The following is a 7921-nucleotide window of genomic DNA, read 5'->3' as shown; positions in this document are numbered from 1 at the left end:
GTCTGAAGCAGACAAAGGGAGGTGCCTTCGTTCAATGGATTCAGCGTTTGACTACAGAACTCAGTGTCTTTTCTGTGGTAATCCTGACAAGTACCAGGGGAGGAAAAAGGACCATATGTTGATCCAGGTTAAGACATTCGACTTCCAAAATAATGTGTCTGCTGACTGTGAAAATCGATCTGACAACTGGTCGGGTACTGTGAGGAGCAGAATGGCATTTGTTGGCGATCTACACGCAGCAGATGCGGTATACCATAAGGTGTGCAGTGTTAACTTTCATACAAAGAAACAGATACCACTCAAATTCCAATCGGAAGAGGCGTCTTCATCAAAAAAGCAGAAGCTTGGTCGACCCAAGGACCAGATCAGACATGAAGCGTTCCTGAAGGTGGCAAAGTACCTTGAGGAAAATGATGAGGAACTAACCACAATTAGTGATTTAATTGGGAAAATGGAGGCCTTCCTAGTAGACACTGGCTGTGATGCATATGGTTTTTTATACATGAAGGATAACCTTTTCAATCACTTTGGTGATAAGATCATAATTGCAGACATTAATGGAAAATCAAATGTTGTGACATTTAGGGGTGTGGCATCGTCGATTCTTCATGACTTCTATCGTCAGCAAAAGGAAAGGGACCCTGAAACAGAAAAGTTGCGCCTGATCAAGACAGCTGCTGATCTCATTAGAAGTGACATAAAAGAGGTATCTCAAAATAAGGACATTTACCCGACTACTCTCGATATGTCCACTGTCAATGCTGCAACCAAGTTCCTACCTGAGTCACTAAAGCTCTTGCTCGAAATGCTGTTTGTGGGGAAAGGAAAAGACTTAAAAATCTGCTCACTGGGACAGGCGATCATGCAAGCCGCGAGGCCTAGGATCCTTCAAGCTCCACTGTTGGTGGGTCTTGGAATCCAAATGCACTTCCATTTTGGTTCTCGATTTCTCATAGACACGCTCTTTGCACATGGGTATAGTTGTTCATACACGGAGGTGCAAACGTATGAGCGCAGCGCAGCAGTCACGTGTGGAACAGACACCCCTGGTTTTACCCCTGGACATTTCATCCAATATGTGGTGGACAATGTTGACCATGACATCTGCACATTAAATGGGAGAAACACATTCCATGGTATGGGCATTATTGCGAGTGTGACCCCGAAAACAGTCCGGACACTTCAGATTGCCCGTAGAGCTGTCTCGGCAGAGGACATCGCACAAGTGGGGCGAATCAATATACGACCTTTCACATCAGCATGTGGAGGAATGCAGTCCTTTCTCTACGAGAAGCTTCCAGCCTGTACCGACTTGAGACAAATCAGCTCAAATGTTGACCTCCTCTGGAAGGTTTCGCTTACTGTTCGATCACCTCGGCCCTCTTGGACAGGAATGATGCAGATGGTACACAAGGGAGAACATCTGGGTGAGGCATCAATAATGTTTCTGCCCATGATTGAAGGTCCCTCAACGAAAGACTGTGCCCATCAGAAAAGGGGTGAGCGACCATCAGTGAAGGTATCTTTTTCTCAAACCATGACGCTTTCTGTCAAGAAGGAAGAGTTTCTTCGGAACAAGGAGAACAAGCAACAATTCATAGACATTCTTGGTAAGAAACTGGAAGAATCTCATTGTGAAGTGCTTCATGCGAGTGGGGATGCGGACCTACTCATAGCAACAACTGCAGTTTGTAGCTCTTCAAAATCCAACACTGTTCTTGTTGGCGAAGACACTGACTTGTTGATACTACTGTGCTACTATTTTCACAAGAATACTGCGCACACTCTCTACTTAATGTCGGAGCCGAAAAAGGGTTCATTGAATCCAAGACAATACTTGGACATTGGCAAAGTCTGGGTCTGGGTGATACTGTCTGTGAAAACATTCTCTTCATCCATGCGTACCTGGGATGCGACACGACATCAAGGGTCTTTGGGATCGGCAAAGGCACTGGACTCAAACTGTTCAAGGACAATGAAATGTTCCAGCAAGAGGCCCTAATTTTCGGCAATAAAGAGTCAACACAGGATGAGGTCATTGCTGCAGGAGACAGAGCAATGGTTTGTGTGTACGGAGGCAAACCATCAGACAATTTGAACGAATTGAGGGTAGCAAAATTTCATGCTAAGGTGACAACAAACAAAACATCGTTGCACCCACGGGTACTTCCGCCCACGAGCTCAGCTTCCAAATATCACAGCCTATGGGTATTTGAATTGAACCGATCCACCCGATCCGATTTTGGCCCGATCCACGCTCGTCGTAAAAATAAAAACGGGTTTCATATACCGAGTGAAAAGTCAGACAGGTTCAGGAGTGGAAAGGACACAAACTCAACCCGCTTGACTGGGGATGGAGGATCATGGACACCAGGATGATCCCTATGCATTCTGACCTCGCTGCAGCACCAGACTGTCTCCTAAAGCTGGTTAGGTGTTCTTGCAAGGGTGGTTGCACTGATAAACGTTGTGGTTGTCAGAAACTTGGGCTGCCTTGCACATTTGCATGTAGGGAGTGCAGAGGTATTTGTGCAAATGCAGACGAATCAGTGGACGTTTTCGAGGATGCTGATGATAGTGACCATGGAAGAGACGAAGTGACGTGTTAAATATTGTGAACGGACAGAAGGACATTGGGTACAAATAGTTGTGGTAGTGTATTCAAACATGGTTAAATAAAGAATTTAGAGTTGATTTGGTGTATTATTAAGAGTGATATTGTCATATAATTAATTTCTAAACATTGCGGTAGTCCGAAAAGTTCCCAAATCGGAAAGGACCTGAAAAACCATGTTCCACTCAATATATTTAAGTATAATTTTGGGCAGATATTTAGTAGACATCAAGGTCTCAGAAAAGTATTACTTCGTTTCTCTTGCAATTAGTGGCGGGTCCATTCACATTTTGACTGGACGATATCGAAGACAACAACAACAACATGCATTTTAAAGGCCATTTTCCCTGCTAGAGCGGGGGTTAGCCAAGCCAAGTGTGTTGTTGTTGTTGTTGTATATCGAAGAGAAGGATGTTGGATTTCCAGAACAGCATTGATTTTTTTTTTTTTGTATACTGAATCGAGGCTCGTGAAAGAGCTAACATTTATTTCACAAACAAATCAACCAGACAAACAAAATATACAAAAAGAGGGAGCGGAAGACAAGATGGTGAGAGAAGGGGAAGCACACAACCACAACATTTGAGAGCAGGGAGATGTGTGGGAGGGAGAGGGCTTGGGGGCAGGAGGCGTGGGAAGGGGAGGGGGCGGGGGGGGGGGGGACATATTGGTCAGTAACATAAATTTGGATGAAATGATAGCGCTGAGCCTTATTCACACTTGAAGCACCTGCTCTCTAAGGGAGCTACCAAGGGAGAGGGTGGGGTGGGGGGGCGCAATGTTATTATCTTTATGATTATTTTACCAAAGCAAAGTACCCACCCTACGGGTGATCTTGTTCCAAGCGTGTAACAGGTTCTTCTGACATCCCTTTATTTGGGCAGTGTATAGGCAACAGACCACTGCCTTGATCACTCCCGAAAATAAAATTAACCAGTATATGTTATGCATAAAGCGAAAACATGCGTGCCACATAATACATTGTGGTTATGCAACTGAGACCCCCCCAAAGGAAGAAAATGCCAAGATGGGCATCTTTAAAAAAAAATTGATGGAATCAAATGAGATTTGCACATGAAAAACTTCATGGAGCCCTTGAACTTTCAGCTTCCTCGGTCAAATCCTCTCGGAGGAGTAGATGTTACATATAAGCATAATACATACACTTGCTCCATTATATGTGGATGTTTCTCTTACATAGGTCAATCTTGTAGAGGTTTGGGTTTCATTGCATTGTCATGTCATTGTTATTGAGGTTGTTCTTGTGCCAGGGCTCTTAAAAACATCAAAATTTGTATAAATTGAGAAGAATACCAGTTGGTCGAAACGAGCTGCACACTCCTTTTGTTTAAACAAACAGGCTCCATCCTGATAACGAAGGCCCCGAGATCCTGGCGTTGAAGAGCCTACATTACGGTGAACACATTATGTCACTCCGAGACTCGTATGAGCATCGCTTTCAGAATTGGCAAGAGATCGATGGAGGACGGAGCAAGTGGTGGGTGTGGGAACACGTCCTGGATGTTCTCATTAATGCTACGAGGCAGTTACAGGTGTACGTGGACAACATTAACCACGGTAGGTTATCTTCAATGGCCATTGGTCAGAGAGTTACATTTCAACCACTAGAGGGCGTAGTTAGATCAAATCATGGCCACATTGGAAAGCTTGTCCGCCATCATCGTTCCGGGTAAAATTGCATCTGAAGCTGCACTTGCTACGGTTGTACCAACAGAACAAGAAACAGTGCAATTTCCATTCATAAGTGAGTAGTATAGTAGAGTACATAGCGTCAAATGATAACGGGTTAGTCGTACTTTATTACCAGACAATGACCATGTTAAAGTTACCCGTCATCATAGACTGACTAACATCAACATTGTTTAATCCAAGCAATCAATGAGTTGGTTAAATCATGCATCAGTTTAAAATTAAAGTGAATAATCTATATAAACGATAACGGGACTCACTAGAGAGCATACCTCCACCTGGTTAGCCGTATCACTCAATGGTGAAGAATCACATAAAATATTCTACAAGCTGGATCCGGATCTTCACCAAAACTGAATCGATTCTTCCTTGTCACACACACACACACACACACACACACACAGTCCAACAAGTTTTTGAGATATCTTGTTCACAAACGGACACACAGGGGTGAAAACATCAGCTGCGTCCACCTGCGGCAGTGGAGGTAATAAACCCGAAAAACACGGTCCGTCCGGGAAGCCGTATGATTATATGTCTATTGATTACGTACTGTTGAAATATACCTTTCGACCCTTTCGACGGCTGAGACCCCTTAGACATTTGGAAACCCTTTAAGTCCCCGAAGACCTTTAAAGATCCAGAAGACCCCAACGATCCTTAAAGACCACACACACCCAAAAGACCCATAATACCCTTTAAACCAGCTTGGACCCTTGACCATTTAGAGCTTTAGATCACTTGAACCTTTTTTATTGCAAATAAATTACAAATAAATAATATCACCAATAATACAAATAAATTTGTACAAAAGAAATGTTTGTATTATGATTGGTGTAAATCATGACAACACAGAAAGTCAAGTTCAGTCAGGTCATTATCCTCAGTTAAAACAAGCCCGTGCCTCTGCAGCGATGACGTATGGTGAGGCGAGCGGAGCGAGCCGATCCCCGCTCGTCGTAAAAATAAAAACGGGTTTCATATACCGAGTGAAAAGTCAGACTAGTTTTCGGAAGCCTTTTAACAAGTACGTGGCTGTGTCGGGGGACCCCTGTATTGTCCCATGCGGTGCTTGTGATTGTTTCAGTCAGCAAGTTTTTGGTCCTAAATATATTCATACTAGCAAGGTTACTTGGCGTTGTTAGGGGTAGAAAGAACTGAGAAGGGGCAGGAGAACTGCTGGAGCAGGTGAGGGACAGAAGAACTGGTGGCTGCGAAGATGCCAGTGTAACACCACACCCCTCCCACTCCACCTTGGCCCAAGCACACCCAGGCTTGTTGAAAGGCAAGCTAATGCTCAAGCAGTATGGCAAGCAGGTATGTTCCAAGTGCATGAAAACCAATTAAAAATTAGTCCAATGGACCAACAGGCCCACGACAATACACAATAAATACGGGCCCGCACGGAAGTGGCATAGAAATACTGTTCAACCAACGATCTAATCTGACTTCAATAAAGGGGGATGTATCAATTAACTTTCTCATAATTTCCACCTCAAATTGAGTGCGATATAACTCAGGCCGGCTATGATTTTACATTGAGCATTTCACATGGAATCACTGGGTTATTGAATTTGATGAAACCAATTATTTAATTCATCATTTACTAACCTACGACCGTGCACTATACTGGACATTTAACAGATAATGTAAATACATGTAACACCAAAAAAGGCAGGGAGACCGAGTTAATAAGGTACAACTAGTGGATTAGAGCAAAGCCTTTCCACAAAGTTTTCACGTCAAATCGCATCCAGACACATTCTGGTGATGGTGGACAAGCTTTCTAATGTGGCCATCTAATGTGTACTGTATTCTGGATAAATCTACTTGGTAGATGCAAGTCTGTGCCATTGATGAATCGTTTTCAGCTCACGTGGAACAAAACATTGTTCAGGTGAGGTATTGGCATTGCACGAGGCAGTCAGGCTGTTTGTAAACACTTGGAACTTCTTCGAAACTACACACACGATTTCGATGAAACTTCACCACAACCTTCATCACCCGTGATGTACCAAAGTTTGTTCACAGCATTTTAAAAAAAAAGTATCTAGGGGGTCGACTGGGGATTTGTCCCCCAAAATGTAGGTATTTGTTTTCTTCTCCAGATCCACACACACCGTTTTGATGAAACTTGACCACAACCATTATCACCCTTGATGGACTAAAGTTTTTTCATGGCATTTCAAAAATCAGGATCGACAGGGGTCTACAGGACTGGCGGTGGGGGGCTAGGGGGGGGGGGAGGAGAAGTGTGAGGCAGTCTTGACCCCCCAAAATAGATATTTGCTTTTTCTCCGAAACACATAATTTGAATAAAACTTTACCATAACCTTCATCACCCATGATGCACTAAAGTTTGTTCATGGCATTTAAAAAAAACATCAGGGTATGGCCCCCCAAAATAGGTATTTACTCTCTTTTCCGTTACATATTTCATGGGTCATCCACACTTATCAGTGGTTCCCTGGTTCTACCAGGTGAGCCCAGGGGCATTGCCTCTATTTTTGGTTTATACTTGGAGCAGATTTTGAGCTTGCTTACAAAATGACAGTTGTCTTTATTGGATTCTTGCTGGATCTTTGTGCAGACATCAGTTATATCCTTTTCAACGTTTTTTTCCACCTCCTCAACATGGCGATTTGTGACTAGGAAGGGCAGCTTGTGTTTTCGGATTGTGTTTCACCACCGAGGAGTGTGAAGCGAGACTCGGCGAGTTTGGCTCATACTGCCCTGTCTCTCTGGCCCTGCACGGAGAGCTCGTCTGCACCCACAGTCCCTCTATGCGCTTTGTCGCTGAGTTCAAAAGGCATTTCTACAAAATGGCATCTCAGGAGGCATTGCAGGTAAGTTTTGTACAATCATAATTACGAGGGAGATACCCGTGCTACGGGTGGGAGGCCAGAAGCAAACAGGCAATGCAGATATGGCGAATACTAAAGCATGAAACCAATAAATTCCACATTCATGTAGCACCTTCAGTCGCACGTCAGACATGGACAGCAAGTTCGTGAAGGACTTCCATGAAAAACGTACCCGTTCGCAAACAAACGGGTATGTTCACGTATAGAAACATCGATCGTGGGCCCGTGGCGAATCTGCATATGGCGATCCACGAAGTTCACGTTTAGAAAGTAGAAACCATCACGGCATGTCGTCATTTACTTGAACTCGATATCTTTTTTCATTCCCAACAACATAACTCAAATCACAAATTAATCACAAAATAAACTTTTAACATTGTTAATATTTCCTTCATTGTAAAAACTACCAAATCAACAGTTAAAAGGATTTTGAGCCGATAGGTGTTACGGCCTTGGCAAAATCGATGGAGACAGAGATCTGTTAGCGTATACATCGCCCAAATAGCTATGTGGAATTCTCTCATGTAGAGATTAAACTCACGTCGTTTGAACTTTGGCCGAGGTCATTATTTACTTTTAATGATGTTTGTATACGAATCAAAAAGAAGATAATTGGTTTTGGGTCGTCCTTTCTGCATATCTCGTGCGATTGTGAGTTGGACCGTGATGGCGGGGAGGGGGTTGGCATTCTCTTAAGCAGGGATTCAACCCATGTCCTTATAAAAGGTCTTTG

This window comes from Myxine glutinosa, chromosome 14, assembly GCF_964187855.1.
Source record: "Myxine glutinosa chromosome 14, kmMyxGlut1.1, whole genome shotgun sequence".
Classification (NCBI taxonomy): Eukaryota; Metazoa; Chordata; class Myxini; order Myxiniformes; family Myxinidae; genus Myxine; species Myxine glutinosa.
Note: the sequence above shows the minus strand (reverse complement) of the source record.